The sequence below is a fragment of the Hippopotamus amphibius genome, chromosome 10 (genome assembly GCF_030028045.1).
Source record: "Hippopotamus amphibius kiboko isolate mHipAmp2 chromosome 10, mHipAmp2.hap2, whole genome shotgun sequence".
In the NCBI taxonomy this organism is placed as follows: Eukaryota; Metazoa; Chordata; class Mammalia; order Artiodactyla; family Hippopotamidae; genus Hippopotamus; species Hippopotamus amphibius.
Genome location: NC_080195.1, coordinates 77,636,065 through 77,657,045, shown reverse-complemented (window position 1 = coordinate 77,657,045; position 20,981 = coordinate 77,636,065). Strand labels below are relative to the sequence as shown.

General features: G+C 33.4%; 1 non-coding gene across 1 annotated transcript; it reads right to left on the bottom strand.

Annotated features, from left to right (window-relative positions):
* Positions 1 to 807: 807 nt before the first annotated feature.
* LOC130830681 (U6 spliceosomal RNA) lies at positions 808 to 914 on the bottom strand. Its single transcript, XR_009047849.1, has one exon. It is a non-coding gene; the product is annotated as a U6 spliceosomal RNA (small nuclear RNA).
* Positions 915 to 20,981: the final 20,067 nt, after the last annotated feature.

The window sequence follows — 20,981 nt, the reverse complement described above, 5'->3', positions numbered from 1 at the left end:
TATAGCATACAGAAGTGTTATTGGATGTCACTAAATGAAAAGTAGAAGAAATACCCTGCCCTGGATACAAACTAATTGAGTAAGTAAATAGAAGAAGAATAGACAAAATTCAACTATACATAATTCCATGGATATACTCATAATGACTTGAAAGCCAATTTTTGATAGTTTTAACAGCTTCATTCCAATGTATTGCTACATTTCATCTTCACTTCTGAACAGGAATGATTATCCCCATTTTATGGAAGAGGAAAGTGATTCCCAATGCTTTGTCCTATAGATGGGGGCTCATAAGTGATAGAACTAGGGGGCACAAATCCACATTTCAACTTGGTCCAGTCATCTTCCAACTACAGAATATGTTGCCCTTCAACCCTAAAATAGTTGAGAGAAAACTTCATTCCCTCTGGATTCATTTTTTTTTAAATTTTTTTTTGGGGGGGTACACCAGGTTCAATCATCTGTTTTTATACACATATCCCCGTATTCCCTCCCTTCCTTGACTCCCCCCCCTCGAGTCCCCCCCACCCTCCCCGCCCAGTCCTCTAAGGCATCTTCCATCCTCGAGTTGGACTCCCTTCGTTATACAACAACTTCCCAATGACTATTTTACAGTTGGTAGTATATATATGTCTGTGCTACTCTCTCGCTTCGTCTCAGTTTCCCCTTCACCCCCGCCCCCTCCCATACCTCGAGTTCTCCAGTCCATTTTCTGTATCTGCGTCCTTGTTCTTGTCACTGAGTTCATCAGTACCATTTTTAGATTCCGTATATGTGAGTTAGCATACAATATTTGTCCTTCTCTTTAAAAATATGGAACGCTTCACGAATTTGCGTGTCATCCTTGCGCAGGGGCCGTGCTAATCTTCTCTGTATCGTTCCAATTTTAGTATATGTGCTGCCGAAGCGAGCACTGGATTCATTTTTAAGGTGAATTTTACCATTTTCATTGTTAGGCTTAAGAAAACAAAAATGAATTGCAAAATTTGCATTTAAAACTAAAAAGTATTTTCTTTCATATTACTCACTTTATAGATATTTCCAAATATAAAAATGTGATTTCATTCTAATAACATTTTCCTCATTATTGAAAACATGTATATATAAAATATTTAAAGAATAAAAATCTCCATAATTCTATCACAACATTCTCATAGGAATTAAGCAATATATCAAATTTTTAAAATTTTTGTGGAACTGGTAGCCAAAATTATATATCTCAATTCTTATTAATATTTATATATTTTTCATTTGATTACCTGTAAGGTTGTATATAATTTGTTAAATTTTATGGTCATTTGAATTTCTCCTTTTTGAATTATCTGCTAGTGCTTTTTGCTTGTATTACCATAGACATGTTTATGTTTTCCAAAGCTTTGTCTGTCATATGTTGCAAATTTTCCCACTTTGTTGATGTCTTTGAACCTGTGATGGCATGTAAGTTTAAATTTTATGTGATTAAACATTTTAATTTTTTTTTTTTTACCTTGGTTTGGTTTTGGTTTCATGAAACCAGAAGTAAGCTTACAACTTTCCATCCTAAGATCAGTTAGATATTTGTTCATATTTTCTAATTTTAATGATCTTTATTTTATATGTAGCTTTATGATCAAACTGTAATTTGTTTTTATATATCATGTGTGATGAGTTGCTCTCTTGATCTTTTTTCTGAAGAGTTAGCCTACTGTCGTAATACCATGTTTTGAAAAGTTGTTCTGTCCTAGCAAGTATGAAATATTAACTTTATCACTTACTATGTGCTTCTGTTTGCAGTTATCAGTGCTGTTTAATTTTTCTCTCTTGATAGTTGCAGCATATCTGCACTACTTTGTTGTAAATTTTGTAACATTTTAACAACTCTAGGGCAAGGGTTTTTAAAATCACTTTTCTCCAAAATTTTGTTTATTCTTTCCTGCTTGTTCCCTCTCAGTGAACGTGGATAATTTTGTGAGATATCAAAAAAGCTAAGATTTTTATTGGAATAGCATTCTGAGTAAAAATTAATGTGAAAGGGCTGACTGGATTTCCCATGGAGGACTATGATATCTCTGTTTATTTAGGACTTATTTCATGTTTGTCAGTAAAGTTCTATAATTGACTTCTTATGGATCCACACATTTCTTATTTGGGTTTTTCCTTGGTATTTTATGTTAGGGAATATTAATATGAGTGATAATTATTTCTTATTACATCTCCTTGTGGTTATGGCTAATTGATGGAAAAGTCATTTATTTTTACTCACTTGTCTTTAATCTAGTTTGATTAATTCTTGTTAATGTGAACAGAATTTTAGTTTATTCTATTGGCTGTTTAAAATGGACAAGAACATATTCTGAATCTGATTTTTGTCTACTTCATATTTAAGCAAAACAAAAGTATATAATTATATTTATAGAGCTATTCCATTAGAATTACTATGTATCATTCTCAATAGTACAAACCAAATAGTGTACCAATGAATTCTAATGTCCCTCTTTGATTTAACAGTTATTTTGAAGAGGCTATTACAAATGACAGGGTTTGGGGTTTTGTGTTTAAATATTTTCAGTTGATGCTTATTATTTTGTGGTCAGAAAATGTAGCCAGCATGATTTTTATTTGAGATGTTTTAGTAAGGTTTTCTTTTTGGTCTACATATGTTTAATTTGTGTAAAATACACTGCACAATTGAAAAACAGTGAATTATGTGCTGTGTACAACTGAAATTCATCAAGTTCATTACATCAATATTCTTATGTTATTTTATATGATTGATCTATTATTGATTTATCGAGATCCATTAAAGTCTCCCTCTATAATTGTATTTGTCTATTTCCCATTGGATATCCAACATAAGGTTATTTGTATATTGTAGTGCTTGATTATTGGTCACTTAAAGATATATGATCATCTAGTTTTCCTATCTGAAATTTATTTTATCTTTTTTTAAATTGAATTCATCTTGTCTTATAGTAGCCTTGTTATACTTCCTTTCTTTAGGTTTGCTTAATGTTTGTTGGCTTGAGTCATTTTATATTTGGATTTTTTTATAAGCAAAATATTATTGCTTTTAGGTTTACCTAATCTGGATACTCAATCTGGATATTTTTCCCTTTTAATGTGTTTACTTAATTTTTAATAGCTGCTATAAATATCAGGTTTCATTTTACCTAGACCAAACAATTTTCAGTTTTCTCATTTTTTCTTTTCTGTTTTGTCTGTTCCTTTCAATTTTGTCATCGTCCTTTGACATCATTGATTAGTAATTTCTTGATTTGTTTACTCTTTATGGAAATAGAGCCAAAGAGAGTTGATATCTATTCTGTTAGAAATTGGTGTTGATCTTTCTTTAAATTCCTTATCACTTCCAAGATTGTGTTTTCTGATGGAAGGTGGAGGGAACAAGTAGTCCCCAAAGAAATTTCTTTTGTCAAAATGTTGTCTTTCATTTCATTTGATGTTGTTGTCCTTGCCCCAATAAACTTCAGCAGTACCCAGTTCCATGCTTGACCAGGTCACACATTTCTGGATGTTAGGATGCCTCTCAGGGCTCTAAGCAGACAGCAAGCATAGGAATAATACCTTCCATTCCCACCCAAACTTTCTTTTGCTGCTATTCTCTGACCCACATTTATGGTGTGGCAGGTTGCATCTGCCAGCATTATTTTTACTTACTCCCACATAAACAGCTTTTTTGAATAGGGCAAAATTAAAATTGTTAAGTTTCCATTCTCCACGATTTCAAATCAGATTGAGTCATACTATCTCAAAGAGAAATTCCTAAAATTTTGGCCAGGAAGATGTCAGGTATCACAAGTTTCTAACAATAGCTCAGTCATTTCCATCTTTACTGGTTTATAAATTATTTCAATATGAACTCAAATTTGTGAGGAATAGTATGCAATCCTGTAAAGATATTTCTTGAGCTATGGCTTTTGACCCAATGAAGAAGTAACTTTGCACAGGAATTATTAATTTTAAGAAGAATTTGGCCAGATGTGTATATAATGAACTCTTTATCTGAGATATTCTCTTATTGCTTAGAATATTGACGTTTTCTCTTATTTTCCCCCAAATAATATGACTCCCTTTTTTATGTACTCATTGACCATAGACTAGGTACTAGTATATAATCCTGATTTCAGGTAATTCATTAACGTTTCTTCTCATACTTCAGAAAGACTACCCAGTTCATACTTCTTAGATTCTCACTTAGGAAACATTTTGAATTATATATGAACCAAGGTCATAAAATTGGGAATTATCCAATACTCTGGCTCATTGACTTCTCTAAATGATTATCTATATATCTTCCCTTGCAGTTCAGTTATTTTCAGGACATTCAATTAAAGTTCTGTCATGAAAAGAAGCATTTCTATAGACAAGCACTCAAACTACTTGAATGTGATAGTTCTTGACACAACTACACACTGAAATTGAAATTTTCAAAAGGAGCAAGGAAAGGCTATAAGTAAATAAGGGGGAAAAGGAATTTGATGAGTTTTATTTTGTAATAGTGAGAAGTCATTGAAGTATAAAGGACATGGCAATGATATTTCAAAAGTCAATGGATGAAAACTCAGCTCTGAAAGGTATATAAGAGCAAAGGGAGAAGATTAATGTTATAATTATAAAAAGATGCTTTTGAAGATTTGGATGAAAGTGTTTTGGCTAGTGGTGCTCTGGTAAATGTTTAACAACCATCTAGAGGAGGGAGAGCCAGACCCCAGATTTGTAGAGTTTGCCAATTTTCATAGCGTAAATACTCCTGACATGATCAATTTCAAACTATCTGTGTGAAGTCACTGAACATGGAATTGGGAAGAAAAGTGCCCCATGACTCTCATTAACCAGTGGGAGCCAACGCCAGCACACTGCTTGTATGGTTTTTTTTATTTATATTTTTTATACTAAAAGAATTGGTTACCAGGCTATATAAGATCTAACTGGTAAAAATAAAGAATACCTTGTGCCTGGTGGTATGTACTTTCACATTGAAAGTAGTGACTGAGGCAATGTGGTGTGATTCAAAGTGATTGAGACCATAGGACTAGAAACTCATGGGTTTGATTCTCATCAGCATCACTTAATGTGTGATTTTAGTATAATTGCCTGCTTTAACTAAGCCTTAATATATTCATCTATAAAATTCTGAGTAATGATAGCTATTTCACAGACATCTTGTGATGATTAAAAGACACAATAAATAAGAATGTAGTTGGCATATAAATAGATAATAATGATTATTTTTCTTCATCTTCCATACGATTCAGTTCCTTCCTTCTGTCCTTATTCATTAGAAATTAGTAAAATGAGGTCAGAATTGATGTAGTATATTTACTAAGAACATGGCAGTGCCTCTAGTGTTGACATACCTGTATAGCTACCTGAAAATTGATCTTTTGTAGGAGGGAGAGTTATTGAGAATGCAGATACCACAGGCAGAATTGGGGAATAATTGCCTACATTTGTCTTCGTTTCCATCTTTGAAGTGTCAAAATAAGCACAAAACTTTGAAGAAGCTATGGGGCAGTGGCACGCAGATAATCCTCATGATTTGATGTTGTTGCTTATCATTTTGTGGCCTCTGTGGTGAAAGAAAAGATAGACAAGGAATACAGAAGAGGTATTGAGTTGGCCAACCTGTGGTATTTGCCACAAAAAACACAATTTTAGAAACAATAGAAGTTAAGATGTCATGGGAATTCATGGAAGAAAATAATTTTGGGCTACAATAAACAGGGAAGACTTAAAAGCCTGACATTTAAAAAGTGTGGCATTTCCCTAAAAAACCAAAAATAGAGTTAACGTATGATCCAACAATTGCACTTCTGGGTATATATCTGTCAAAAACTCTAATTTGAAAAGATACATGCACTACAATGTTCATAGAAGCACTACTTACAATAGTCAAGACATGAAAGCAACCTAAATGTCTATCGGTAGATGAATGGATGCAGATGCGGTATGTATATACAATGGAATACTATTCAGCTGTCAAAAAGAATGAAATAATGCCATTTGCAGCAACATGGATGAACCTAGAGATTATCATACTAAATGAAGTAAGTCAGACAGAGAAAGACAAATATTGTGTGATATCACTTGTATGTCGAATCTAAAATATGATACAAATGAACTTGTTTACAAAATGGAAACAGACTCACAGACATAGAAAATAAACTTGTAATTACCAAAGGGGAAAGGGGGGAGGATAAATTAGGAGTTTGGGATTACTGGACAGAAACTACTATATATAAAATAAACAACAAGTTCCTACTGTATAGCACAATGAATTATATTCAATATCTTGTCATAAACCATAATGAAAAAGAATATATATATATAACCGAATCACTTTGCTGTATACCAGAAATTAACACAATGTTGTAAGTCAACTATACTTCAGTTTTTAAAAAGCTCAAAAAATGGTATTTTCAGAGTTCGATGAATAGAAATAGTCAGATTTAAGACATTTTGGGTGAGTCTAAAAAAAAGAGCTGACAGAATTTTAAGAAGTTAGTTTTTTTAATTAAAAATGAGTAACAATATATTTCAAACGCAACTTAAACCTAGGGTAGAATCAGGAGATATACTACAAAAGTAGCTTCGTGCCATATTAAAAGTTACTATGAGTTTGCCTTTTATTTCCTATGTAATTAACATATTTGAAGATGCAAACACTGTATTAGCTACTTTTTATATGCTTCTATTTAATTCTCAAATCAATGCTAAAAATAAAGCATCATCTCATGCTGTAGAAGAGGAAACTGCTGCCCAGTTATACGTGGATGATCTGAGGTTATACAACTTATTACCAGAGAGACATTGAAAGTTTTTGACTAGGGAGGTAACATGGTAGGAAATGTAAATTCCTATAGTTCTTTAATATTTCTCTAATTCAAATTCTTAGCTTACTGTATACTAAAGGTATAATTAAAACTATTCATTACTACAGATGCAGAATTGTTATTCTTTAAGTAGTAGCTGGTAATGTCTTAGTCGCTTTCCTTATGAAAGTAAGAGTGACCTCCCTAGCATTTCACTTACCTTTCTCCTTCTTTGCAACATATCATTGAAGGTGCTTTTCCCTTTCTGGTATAAAAAACAAAAGTTATCTAGGTGATTACTTCAGACTTTTTATCCAAGTCTTCACAAGGAATAAGTTAACCCATCTACTCTGTGCAATGCATGAATTTGGATTAATTTTTCAGTTTCATTTGCAGAGAACTAAGTCTTGAGAAAATTTGAAACATGACAGGAAAATGTGATTAAGGAAAGGACAACATCTGCAAACATATGATTGTAGAAGAATGGAAGGACTTAGTTGAGTTGCTAGGGAGATATCATTCTCCTATAATTGTTACTGAAATCACCAGTGACCTCCAAATTGATAAATCAAAAAAAAAAATTCTCAGCCCTTATCCTATGTTTTACTTGGCAATATTTGCTTAAATTTGCAGAAACTACTTCTCTTTTCTAAAAACTACTTTATTGAGGTAAGATTTACATCCAAAAATCTGTACATATTTAAAGTATACAACTTAATAGGTTTGGGGATATGTGTACATCTGTGAAACCATCACCATAATCTATACCATAAACATAAAACATAAACATCCAAAAGTTTTCTCTTGCTCGCTTTACTGTTTTCTGCAATTAGAACATTTAACATAAGATCTACCCTCTTAGCAAAATTTAAAGTATACAATACAGTGATATTAAATATAGGCACTATGCTATACAGTAGATCTCTAGGATGTATGCATCTCACATAACTAAAATTTTGTACTCTTTGATTAATACCTCTCCATTTACCTCTCCCTCTAGCCCCTGGCAATCACCATTCTACTCTTTGCTTCTATGAGTTTGACTATTTTAGATTCTTCATATAAAAGGGATAATGTATTATTTGTCCTTTTGTAACCAGCTTTTTTCACTTAAGGTAATGGCTTCCAGGTACATCCATATTGTCACAAGTGGCAGGGGATTTCCTTCTTTTTAAACCTGAATAATATTTCTCTGTGTTTGTGTGTGTAAAACATGTTTTTTACCCATTCATCTGTTGATGGACACTCAGGTTGTTTCCTTAGCTTGTTTGTTGTAAATAATAGTTCAGTGAAAATGGGAGTATAGATATCTTTTCAAAATTATGATTTTAATTCTTTGGATATACCCAGAAATGCAATTGCTAGATTATATGGTAGTTCTATTTTTAATATTTTGAGGAATCTTTATACCATTTTTCGTAGTGGCTGCAATAATTTACATTCCTAACGACAGTGCACAAGGGTTCCCTTTTCTCCACATCCACAACAAATTTTTTAGCTGTCTTTTTGATAATATTTAACAGATATGAAGTAGTATCCCTTTGGGTTTGATTTGCATTTCCCTAATAATTAGTAATATTGAGCACTTTTTAATATACCTGTTAGCAATTTGTATGCCTTCTTCAGGGAAATGTCTGTTTATTTCTTTTGCCCATTTTTAAATCAGATTTTGTTTGCTATTGAGGTGTAGGAGTTCCTTACATATTTTGGATGCTAACACTTTACCAGATGTATGTCTTGCAGATTTTCTCCCAATCTGTATGTTGCCTTTTCATTCTGATGATTATTTCCTTTACTATGCAGAAGGTTTTTAGTTTGACATAGTCCCACTTGTCTATTTTTACTTTTGTTTCCTGTGCTTTTGGTATCATATCCAAGAAATCAATACCAAGATCAATGTCAAGCTTTTCCTCTATATTTTCTTATGGGAATTTTACAGTTTCAGGTCTCATATTTAAATTTTTAATTCATTTTCAGTTAATTTCATGTATGGTGTAAGGAAGGGTCAATTTCACTCTTTTGCATGTATATATCTGGATTTCCCATCACCATTTATTGAAAAGACTGTCTTTTCCCCATTGTGTATTCTTAGCACCTTTCTCAAAGTTCAGTTAACAGTATATATGTGGGTTTTATTTCTGGGCTTTCTATTGTGTTCAGTTGGTTTGTATGTCTGTGTTTATCCCAGTACCATACTGTTTTGGTTACTGTAACTTGGTAATATATTTGAAATCAGGAACTGTGATACCTCCAATTTTGCTCCTCTTTCAATTTCTGTAAAAAATGCCTTTTGGATTTTTGATAGGGGTTACATTGAATTGTTATATTGTTTTGGATAGTATGGACAATTTAAGAATATTGTCTTTCAGTCCGTGAACATGGGATGTCTTTGCAGTTATTTGTGTCTGCTTTAACTTTTTTTTTCATCAGTGTTTTTAGTTTTCAGTGTGCAAGTCTTTCACCTGCTTCATTAAGTGTTTTTCTTAATTATTTAATTTCTTTTGGATGCTGTTGTTAATGGGATTGCTTCCTTAATTTCCTTTTTGGACAGTACATTGTTGGTGTGTGGAAACATGTGATTTCTGTACGTTGATTTTGTATCCTGCAACTTAGCTGACTTCATGTTTTAGATCTAAAAGTTTTTTGGTTTTTTTTTGTGGAGTCTTTAGGACTTTTTTTTTTAATACATTTATTTATTTAGTTTATTGGCTTGTTGGATCTTTTTTTGCTGTGTGTGGGTTTTCTTTTAGTTGCAGTGAGTGGGGACTACTCTTCATTGTGGTGCGCGGGCTCCTCATTGTTGTGGCTACTCTTGTGTGGAACACAGGCTCTAGGAGCATGGGCTTCAGTAGTTGCAGCACATGGGCTCAACAGTTGTGGCTTATGGGCTCTAAAGCACAGGCTCAATAATTGTGGTGCATGGGCTTAGTTGCTCCACGACATGTGGGATCTTCGTGGAGCAGGGATCAAACCCATGTCCCCTGCATTGGCAAGCAGATTCTTAACCACTGCACCACCTAGGAAGCCCTTTAGGACTTTTTATATATCGGAACATGTCATCTGGGAACAGAGATAATTTTACTTCTTCCTTTCTGATTTGGATGCCTTTTATTTCTTCTTCTTGCCTGATTTCTTTGGCTATGACTTCAGTAATATGTTGAATTGAAGTGGCACAAGTGACCATCCTTGTCTTGTTCCAGATCTTGGAGGAAAAGCCTTCAGTTTTTCACTATTGAGTATGATTCTATTTGAGGGCTTTTCATACATGGCCTTTGTTGGGTTGAGGTAAGTTCCTCCTATACTTAAGTTGGTGAAAAGGTGTTGATTTTGTCAAATGCTTTTTCTGTATTTATTAAGATTGTTATATGACTTTTATCCTTCTTTCTGTTAATGTGATATAACATATTGATTAATTTGCATATATTGAACCATCCTTATATCCCAGGGAACCATCCCTTATATCCCACTTGGTCCTGGTGTATTATCATTGTAATTTACTAATTAATTTAGTTTTGCTAATATTTTTTTAAGAATTTTGTATCCGTATTCATCACAGATATTCTGTGTTTTTATTTTCTTGTGGTATCTTTATCAGGCTTTGATATTAGGGTGATGCTGACCTCGTAAAATGAGTTGAGAAGTGTTGCCTCTTCTATTTTTGGAAGAGTTTAAGGAGAATTGGTCTTAATTCTTTAAATGTTTTGTAGAATTCATCTGTGAAGGAATCTGATCCTGAGCTTTTTCTTTGATAGGAGATTTTTTTGTTTCTGATTCAATCCCCTCATTTGATATTAATCTGTTCATACTTTCTATTTCTTCTTGATTCAGTCTTTGTCAGTTGTTATGTTTCTAGGAATTTATCTATTTCCCCCACATTTCCAATTTGTTATATAATTATTAACAACAATCTTATGGTTTTAAAAAAATTTCTGTGGCTTCCTTGTAATGTTTCCTCTTTCATTTCTGATGTTATTTGAGTCTTCTCTCTTTTTTTCTTGGTTAATCTAACTAACGGTTTGTCAATTTTGTTGATCTTTTCAAAAAACCAACTTTTAGTTTCAGTGATTTTTTTTCTTTTTTAAAATTCTCTATTTCATTTATTTCTGCTCTGATCTTTATTATTTCTTTCCTTCTACTAATTTGGGCTTAGTTTGTTCTTTTCTTTAGTTCCTTGAGGTGTAAAGTTATTGGGTTGGCCAAAAAGTGCCTTTGGTTTTTAAGTTAAAATAAAAGACACATTTTTCATTTTCACCAAGAACTTTATTGAACAATGTATTCACGTATTTTTTCACTATCTTCTGCCATTTTTCAGGCAACTTCATAATTCTATCTTCCCAAAACTTTTTATCTTTTTGAACAAAGAACTGTTCCAGGTGCCTTTTACAGTCTTCCGAGGAATTGAAATTTTTCCATTAAGAGAATTTTGTAAAGACCAAAATAAATGAAAATCTGAAGGTGCAATGTCTGGTGAATACAGTGGATGAATCAGAACTTCCCAGCCAATCTGTAACAGTTTTTGCCTGGTCATCAAAGAAACATGCAGTCTTTTAGTATCCTGACAGAAGATTATGCATTTTCTGTTGACTAATTCCAGACAGTTTTCATTGAGTGCTTCTTTTAGTTGGCCTAATTGGGAGCAGCATTTGTTGAAATTAATTGTTTGGTTTTTCCAGAAGGAGCTGGACATAATAGAGGACATCTTTCCAATGCCATCATATACACAATATACCTTCTTTGGATGAAGACTGGCCTTTGCTGTGGTTGGTGGTGGTTCATTTTGCTTGTCCCACAATCTCTTCTGTTCCACATTGTTATACAGTATCCATTTTTCATTGCCCATCACAATTTGTTATAAAAACAGAATGTTTTCGTTATGTTTAAGTAGAGAATCACATGTGGAAATGGAAGAAAGTTTTTTTCGCTTAACTTATGTGGCACCCAAACATCAGGGTGATTAATATAACCAAGCTGGTAATTTTCAACACTTGATTTGGATATTTCGAGTATGTCAGCTACCTCCTGTGTGGTGTAACATTGATTGTTCTCAATTAATGTCTCAATTTGATTGCTATAGACTTCAACTGGTCTACCTGGCCATGGAGCATTGTCCAGCAAGATATCTCCAGTGTGAAACTCCACAAACCACTTTTGACATGTTCAAGCAGTCACAGAACTTTTTCCATACACTGCACAAATCTTTTTTTTTGCATTTTAGTTACGTTTTTACCTTTCTTCAAATAATAAAGCATCATATGCAAAAACTGTTGCTTTTTTTCTTCCATCTTCAATATTAAAATGGCTACACAAAAATTCACCAATTTTGATTTTTTTTTTTTTTTTTTTTAGTGCATGCTGGTATGTCACAATAGAACCTAACAAAGTTGTTTCGAATGAGGTTAAAGACAACTAAGCACTACTAGAGCCATCTTATGGAAAAATATGAAAGAATCTTTCAGTCAATGCAATACATTGTTTATTTGAGATCTTTCTTATTTTTTAATGTAGGCTTTTATCACTATAAAATTCCCTCTTAGTACTGCTTTGCTGTATTATGCAAGTTTTGGTAAGTTGTGTTTTTATTTTTGTTTGTCTCAATATAGTTTCTGATTTCTTTTTTGATTTTGTCTTTGACCCAATGGTTGTTAAAGAGTATGTTGTTTAATTTCCATTTATTTTTATGTTTTCTCATTTTCCTTTTGTTATTCTAGTTTTATTCTATTATGGTTAGAAATATACTTGGAATGATTTCAGTCTTACATTTGTTGAATTTGTTTTGTGGTCTGGTATGTGATCTATCCTAGAGAGTGTTTTATGTGACCTTTAGAAGAATATGTGGTCTGCTGCTGCTGAGTGGAACATTCTGTATGTGTCTGTTAAGTCCATTAGTTCTAAGTGTTGTTCAGGTATGCTGTTTCCCTATTGATTTTTTTGTCTAGATGATCTATCCATTATTGATAGTGAGATATTGATATTATTGTATTGTTGCCCATTTCTCCCTTCACATCTGCCAATGTTTGCTTTATATGTTAGATGCTCCAATGTTGGGTGCATATATATTTGTAATTATATTTTTCTGGTGAATTGACCCTTTTATGATAATGCCTCTAGACCTTTTGTCTCTAGAGACAGTTTTTGACTTAATGCCTGCTTTGTGTGGTTTAAGTATAGCCACACTTGATCTCTCTTTTGATAACATTTGAATGGACTATATTTTTCCATTCTTTTACTTTCACCCTGTGTATATCCTTAATTCTAAGTGAGTCTCTTATAGACAGTAGATAGTTGGAAATTGTTTTTTTAATGCATTCAGCCACTCTGTGTCTTTTTATTGGTGACTTTAAGTGATCTACCTTTAAAGTAGTTATTGATAGGGAAGAACTTACTATTGCCATTTTGTTAAATTTTTTATAATTTTGTAATTCTTTTGTTCCTCTCTTACTGTCTTCCTTTGTGATTTGATGGATTCTTTTGTAGTAATATACTTTGATTCTTTTCTCTTTATCCTTTTTTTGTTTACTGTAGGTTTTTTCTTTATGATTACCATAAGGCTTGCACTCTTCTTATAGGTGTAACAGTCTATTATAAGCTGATAACAACCTAACTTCAATCAAATACAAAAACTCTACCCTTTCATTCTCTGCTCCCACTTTATGTTATTGATGTCAGAACTTATTTTTTCCCCAAGTATTAAAATAATATTTATTGAGTTTATTGTATGTAAGATACCACACAAGGAACTATGGGGACTACAAAAATGTTTATATCTCAGGAGCTGAAAATTTACTTGGGGAGAAAATAACGAAGGAAACAAATGACTGCATTGCAGGGCAGTCTACAGTACATCCTGCATAAATGTTGCATAACAATTATAGGTACAAAGGGACTAGTTTTCTGGATATGGCAATTTCTTAAAGCAATTAGTATTCATCGCTACCAATTATTTATTCCCCCACCACTGCTGATAAAATATTTACCAACTAAGAGCCCCTGAATTACATTATGACACATTCCTTCTCCACTCCCACCCCCCACCATTAGCATGTTGCTTTGTAACTGTTGCCACTGTTGTGCTTGGCCAAGGCTATGGGCTGCTCACCTAAAAATGTCCCCCCTAGAATGTTAAGATCCATGAAGGTAGGAAGTTTTGTCTGACTGATTCACTGCTGGATCTCCAGTGCCTGGAACAGTGCCTGGGCAGATCTTTTCCCAGTCTCTTTTGATCATATTTATGGCTTGTTCATTTTATACTATAATAAAATCTTAACTTTTAAGAAGTTTAATTTATCATTTTTATTGAATGAAAGATTCTTTAAATTATGTAGTACTTTACAATTTTCAAATTTTTCATGCAGATGATTTCACAAATTCATATAATTTTTTTCTCCTACCACTTTATTACCCCTACCCCCTTTCCTCTCCCCACTGGTAACCACTAGAATTTACTTCTTTTTATATTGTGTATCTATTTGCAAATTTTTGTGGTTATAATTATCCTTAACCTTTTGTCTTGAGAAACTACTTCTCAAAACTCTGTCTTTAAGTAGTTTCTAAAGCTCAATGGAATTTTTTTCTTTTCATGCAACTTTAACAAGGAACCTATCCAAGGAAACTTGCTTTTGCCTTCTTTTGAGGATTTCACAGAAATGTGACTGCATTGTCATTAAACAGATTCATCGCTCGCACTGCTACAGCCTTATTCAGGTGGTGCTTTTCTGCAAAATTTTGCACTGTTTTCCACATTTTACACATCTCCCTAACCTCATTTGAAGTGAGGGATTCCTCGGCCTTTTTCTCCTTCTCCTCTACAGACAAGATCTCCTCCATAAGCTCTTGCTCTTGCTCACAATGCAGATCCATCAGTTCGTTGGTGGTCAGCTCCATTGGCTCAGTTGTGATCATGTGATGTTCAGCATCATGTACTACTTGTATTGCAAGACATCACTCATTTATGAAGTTAAAATTTATTAGAAATGTGTGCTCATTTTGCAGAACACTCACAGAACAAGTTACTCACAATCCAAGGTTTTACTGTATTTCCCCCACCCTCACTATGCCATGAGTTTCTGAAGAGCAAGGAACATCTTTAATCATTGTGTACCTAGTGACTAGTGACTAAAATAAGGTTTTAAAAAATAAACAAATGCATATTTGGTAAGTAAAGGCAAGTTCAACAAACTGTTACTCTCTGGGCTTCTTATTAGTTGTATCATCTTGGTCAAGTTTCTAAACATCTTTGTGTCTCTGTTTAATTGCAAAAGAGGTATAATAATTCTTGACCTTAAAATCTCACAGTTGTTTGGTATCAAAATAAGAAAATGATTATAGAAATATTTTATAAGTATAAAATATTATGTGCACTAATTAGATCAATTCGAATGTTATGAGTTCACAGTTTTTCTGAAATTCCACGGAGACACATGGATGCAAATGCATGCACACATACACCCCCAACCTCCCCACACACAAATGAAATTAAATGCCCCCCAATTTCTTATCCTTTCTAATTCTTACATTTCCCAATGTATAGAAAAATTATCATTTTTGCTGATTTGGTGGCCCCACAATTGAATGCTATCAAGGAGGAGGTACTAACTTCACTTAATATAGCTTTTTGAAATGTCTTGGTCTTCATTGTTATTTTTCTCTTAGATTTTGAGATCCTGAGAACTGAGGATTGCATCTCTATTTACAGTTGACCCTTGAACAACATAGGGGCTAGGGGCACTGACCTTCTGTGCAGTCAGAAATCCATGTATAACTTACAGTCAGTATTCCATATACAAAGTTCCTCCATATCAATGATTCCTTTGTATCTGCAGTCCTGCATTTGCATATTCAATGAAATGTAGATTGTGTGGTATTGTAATTCAAATTCAATATTTACTATTGAAAAAAAAATCCACATGTAAGTGGACCTGTGCAGTTCAAACCTGTGTTGTTCAGGGGTCAACTGTAATATAAAATGTATCATTATATACAAATAGTCAATAAAGAAGCATCTTTTATAGTGATAATTATTTTCTGAATGGTTATAAACAGGTTTGGAAGTAATAAAAAACTGACACAATAAAAAAAGTTAGTGGTCCTTACCAACACCCTTGCAAAATTCCTATGCAGAATGGTACGCATTTTAGCTAGCAAAATAATTATTTTCAGTTCCTTGAAACTGTGCCAGTTGGGAATGCTACACTTGTTGAATTGCTTAGAACGCTGACCTTTTATTATTGTTCTGTATATGAACTAAGCAATGCTTTTTGGCATTCTGTAAATTGTTCAGTTTTATAAATGAGATGCACAGCTGGAATGTGATTTGACCTCTGCTTCTAGCAGTCTTTCAGATGCCTTTACTCCAAGTGACATAAAGGAAGTTTAAATTTTAAAAGTTAAAGACAAACGGAAAGGTTACTGAGGTGTTTAAATATATGTCAAAATTTCATCATTCATGGTTTTGCAGATGCTGCCTTGGTACTATTGCTCATGTTGCTGATGAAGCCATGCTATATAAAGAATAGCTCTGTCAAATTCAGGAGAGTTAGTAGAAAGATATTCTTTGTCAGAAATGGAATTGACAAGTACAAGTTCTGTGGAAACTGATAACCTTCAGAAACGGCACTCTACTTTTGTAGGGTCTCAAAGAGACACCATTATTAAGGAAAACAAGAGTTCTTATGATTTGTTCTTGGTTGCTCTAAAGAATTATACGAATACAGTGTAACTCTGGGAATTTTGCACATATTTATTTGCTTCATTGTCATAGAGGTCTCAACTGGGAGACCTTGCTAAGATGTAAAACAATCCTCTGAATGAGTCAGAGAATCTGTAAAGAGCTGAACTAAATACATACACATATAAGACAAAAATCTTCAGATTTTTTTCAGCAATGGCAATATCAATACTAATTGACAGAGATACCAGAGAGTTTGTGATAGGAACTTTAAAAATAATCATTGTACAAGACAATAGGACTGGTGGAAGGCTGAGTGAAGAGTCAAACCCATTGTTTAGCATAGAAATGTTGCATATTTCCTCTGTGTCAAGGGAAAACCTAGCTGATACCTGTATTTGAGCCATCCTGTCAGTACCGCACCATGAAAACCGCTCATGGAATGAGGCAAGAGAGGCAAGTGAGGCAAAAAGATCTGGGGAGCAGGAGGAATGGCGGAAGATGATGGCTGAGACCTAAATATCGTCCCAGGCTTCCACCTGATCCACAGGAGGCCTGCAACTCCGGTCATGCCCAATAGTGTGCTTGTAGGTTCTTTCAGCCCCTGTTGCCTACCCTCCTATCGCTGCCTTTCTCTAGTTATGGTGTCCCCTGTTTATGTAACCTACAGACATATCATCTACAGGTCAAACTTATGTCCAATAGGAAAGAAGCCTAGATAAGGAGGTACTTATTCTCAGGGCTGTACAAGTACCTCCTTGAATTTTGCACACTGGGAACTTCACTGGCCTCACTCTAGACACAGGTGTGACTGGAGAGCATAATGGGTGTCTTAGTTCAGGCTGCTATCTAAAATACCATGGACTGGGTGTGAGAAATTTATTTCTCACAGTTCTTGAGGCTGGGAGGCCCGAGATGAAAGTGCTGACAGCTTTGGTGTCTGGTGGAGCCACTTCCTGTTCCATAAATGGCTGTCTTCTAATTTTGTGTCCTCACAGGGTGGAAAGGAAGAGGGATCTCTCTGGGGCCTCTGTTATAAAGACAGTAATCCCATTCATGAAGAGACCACCCCCAAAGCCCCACCTCCAAATACCATCACACAGCAGGGCGGGGGTGGGGAACAGATTAGGTTTCAACATAATGAACTTTGAGGGAACATAAACATTTAGTATGCAGTGCAGGGTAACTTTAGGATCTTCTTTGTAAGCTGTGTAGGAATTTGTCTAGCCTCAACAACTAGAACCTTGTTGGTAAATTTATAAACTTACTATTGAGTTCTTGTTGCCTTCTGTCTTCAGCTTTGGCCTGAAATTCCAAGAAACAGAAAAAAATATCCTTCAACATCCTGTGACATGCAGAACAACAGAGAGAATTTTCTTCCAGTTTTTCACTGTTATAAACAGTTCAATAAATTGTCTCATATGCATACAATTTTCCTTCATTTAAATTGTTTCTTCATGATAAATACCCAGCAGTGGGATTGCTAGTCAAGGAATATGAATATTTGGGGTATATGTTGCTTAGTGCCAAGGTTCTTTTTAAAAGAATTTTACCAATTATCACTATAAAATTATATGGTTGTGTTCATTTCCTCATGACCTGACACACATATAAGTATTTTAATTGCTAATCCAATTGGCATAAGATGATAAGGGTTTTTTTCTTCACTCTTGAATATTTTTATATATTTGCGTCAATTGTTTCATCTTTTGGCTGATTTTTATAGGGCAGTTATACTTTTTATCTAGTTTGTGAGTTTGAGTCTTCTAAATTCATTCTAAGAGAAGTTTAGCAAATTACCTCATGTTGATTAGACTCTCCCTTATTAATTTTTCTCTTGCTTTTTTTCCCCTTGACATCATCATTATAATGCTATTCATTTTCAAAATGTTTTGTGCTCTGTTTTCCACATTTGTATTCATGCTGAGATTTGGCAAATTACATAAAGAAATGAAATTGGGAAATATGAATTATTTATTAATAAAAACTTTATAATTGACCAGTATCTCCATCATGCCAACATATAAGATTATAAAGTTCTAATGTATATAAGATAGTAAAAGAATATTAGCTAAGGTGAAGCAAAATGTTTTACTATTTTATAAATTCCCCCAAATGATTCAATATTAGTTAATATTTCAACCAAAATTTATGCTTATTATTGACAAACTATAGATTTTAGTAAAATGAGGAAAAAATTAAATATTGAATGTAAACAGTTTAACTCAAACCTGTTGACCCTGTTTTCAAAGATATTGCACTGACATGTAATTTTAACTTTAATATTTTGTTTTTTTTACATTTTATGTGCATATTCTAGTTTCTTTTTCAGCAGTAGAAATACATTAACCCAAACTTTGAAAAGTAGTAATAATGAGCAAATCTAAATCCTAAAATCTTACAGACAAAAGCACGAGTAAACATCTCATAACACTAGTTTCCTAGAATTATAAACCATTTTAACATGATTCATGCTCCTATGCAGAGAATAGGATGTGTTGCATACTGCCATCCCCAAGATGTTGAGAAATATGCAATACGATGGCCACATACCATCAAGATGCAATTAGATATTTGGAAATGTACTAACATGTTGTTTTATAGTCATTACTTAACAGCACTTCATAAAAAGTCTGATCATATTTTTACATTCTTTAAATTCTGAAGGTAAATTTTAAGCAATAAATTTGAGAGCTAATAGTGGTACACTTGGTTAAGATCCATCTCATTAATTTGTTTTTCATATTACTAGTTGTCTATCTTAAAAGGAAATGAAAGGAATGAGTCTAAAATTAAGTGACTAAGATTTGCAGATTTAACCCCAGCAGTAGTATTTATTACCCTAATTGTGTTTTAAAAGTTTTGCATAACTATTTGAATATTAACAGGTAAATCAAACTAAAATTTTCTCTCAAATGATACTAAATATGACTAAATAAAAAGTCAGCATAAGCATCCTTGAACATGTCAAATAAACCAATTATTTTTCAATTGAAGGTAATGTCCATTGATTTCCTAACTAACTGATTTAGACAAGTAATAATAGAATTGCCAATGAATAAACCAATCCTTTGGTAATATTTGTATTTTATACCAATAGTGCTTTATGCAACATTTTATTCCTGCCTAAAGATACTAAATAATAAATAATGTACGCTTTTCGTGCACAGAGATTAAGTTAAATTCAATGAAAATCATTATTTGGATTGTTAGATCCACATGTTTTCCTCATTATGTTATTTTCTTGAAAGCCATCATAAAGAATTACAAGAACTCATAATAAGTTACATGTACATAATATATTTTTCAAAGCACTTTCAACTATATTATCTCTTTTGATCTTCTTGTCAACTCTATGTAGTAGGAAAGACCAATGTTACAGGTTCCTTTTTTTCGTGAGAAATTGACTCCAGCCTACACAGCCAGCAATCTTACAGTGTTCTACCCTCAATTGCACAAAGCATGGAATACCATCAGCTTATTCTATATTAAAATGTTAGCGACTTGATGTCCAGCACCTGCTAGAAACAATCTTCCCATAAACCTCAAATCCCAAAGTATTCATGATTGCCCTTCAGTTATTGATAACACTACTAGTCTTGCTCCCTGTGTAATATCATAAGGAGCAGGTCAATGAAACCACTGTCCCAAGTGTCAGAAATAAATTTACTTCCAGTTCTCTAATTGATTCTCTAATTAAATGTCTGGTAGATATTGATAAATGTTAATTACAAAAATAACTTGCCAAATATCTTCATTTAGTATGCATTCTATAGCACAGCTATAATAATTTATCTACACACATACACACACAAGCCTGTTTATTTGATTTCTAAAACTGATGTTTCACTTTAAAACGTGGCTGTCGGTGGGGGAGAGGAAGGAAGGAGGAACTATGGCTATATCAGTACAACAGAGCCAGGATTTATTATGGCTGGAAACATGTTGGAAGAATATAAGAGAAATAATTTGTCTCATTCTGTTTGTTTAAAGGAGGGGCTAAGACGAGAAGGTGAGATTAAATTGACTCTGAGCCTTTCACAAACTTTTCACAAGAGCAGGAACATGAGGCAGAGTGGTGATCAAAATCAATAATTCAATCTATCACAATATGATGAACATTCTCAGATTTAAATGATGAAGAAAAAGAGGCTGAGAATTAGGGAGAAAATGGAAAAACAATGTGGTAAATCAAAGAATTAAGCGGAAGTGACACAGAGCGGGGGAAGGGGATGAAAGTCAGCATGACTACTGTTTCCAGGAAAGGGCACCACCACCATTTAATTGGTTCGCTTATGGTCAAGTGTATTTAAATGTTAAAGGAAGGACAGGCCCAAGAACCTGATGGAAGAAGATAGGGTAGAAACTTAGAAATATTGCTAAGGGAACATTCGAGGGAATGAACATGAATTAAGAATAAAGTGAATTAAGAGAAATATTTCCGGAAAATGAAAAATAGACATAAAATATCATATCAAGAAGGAAACCTGCAGACTTTTAGATTTAAC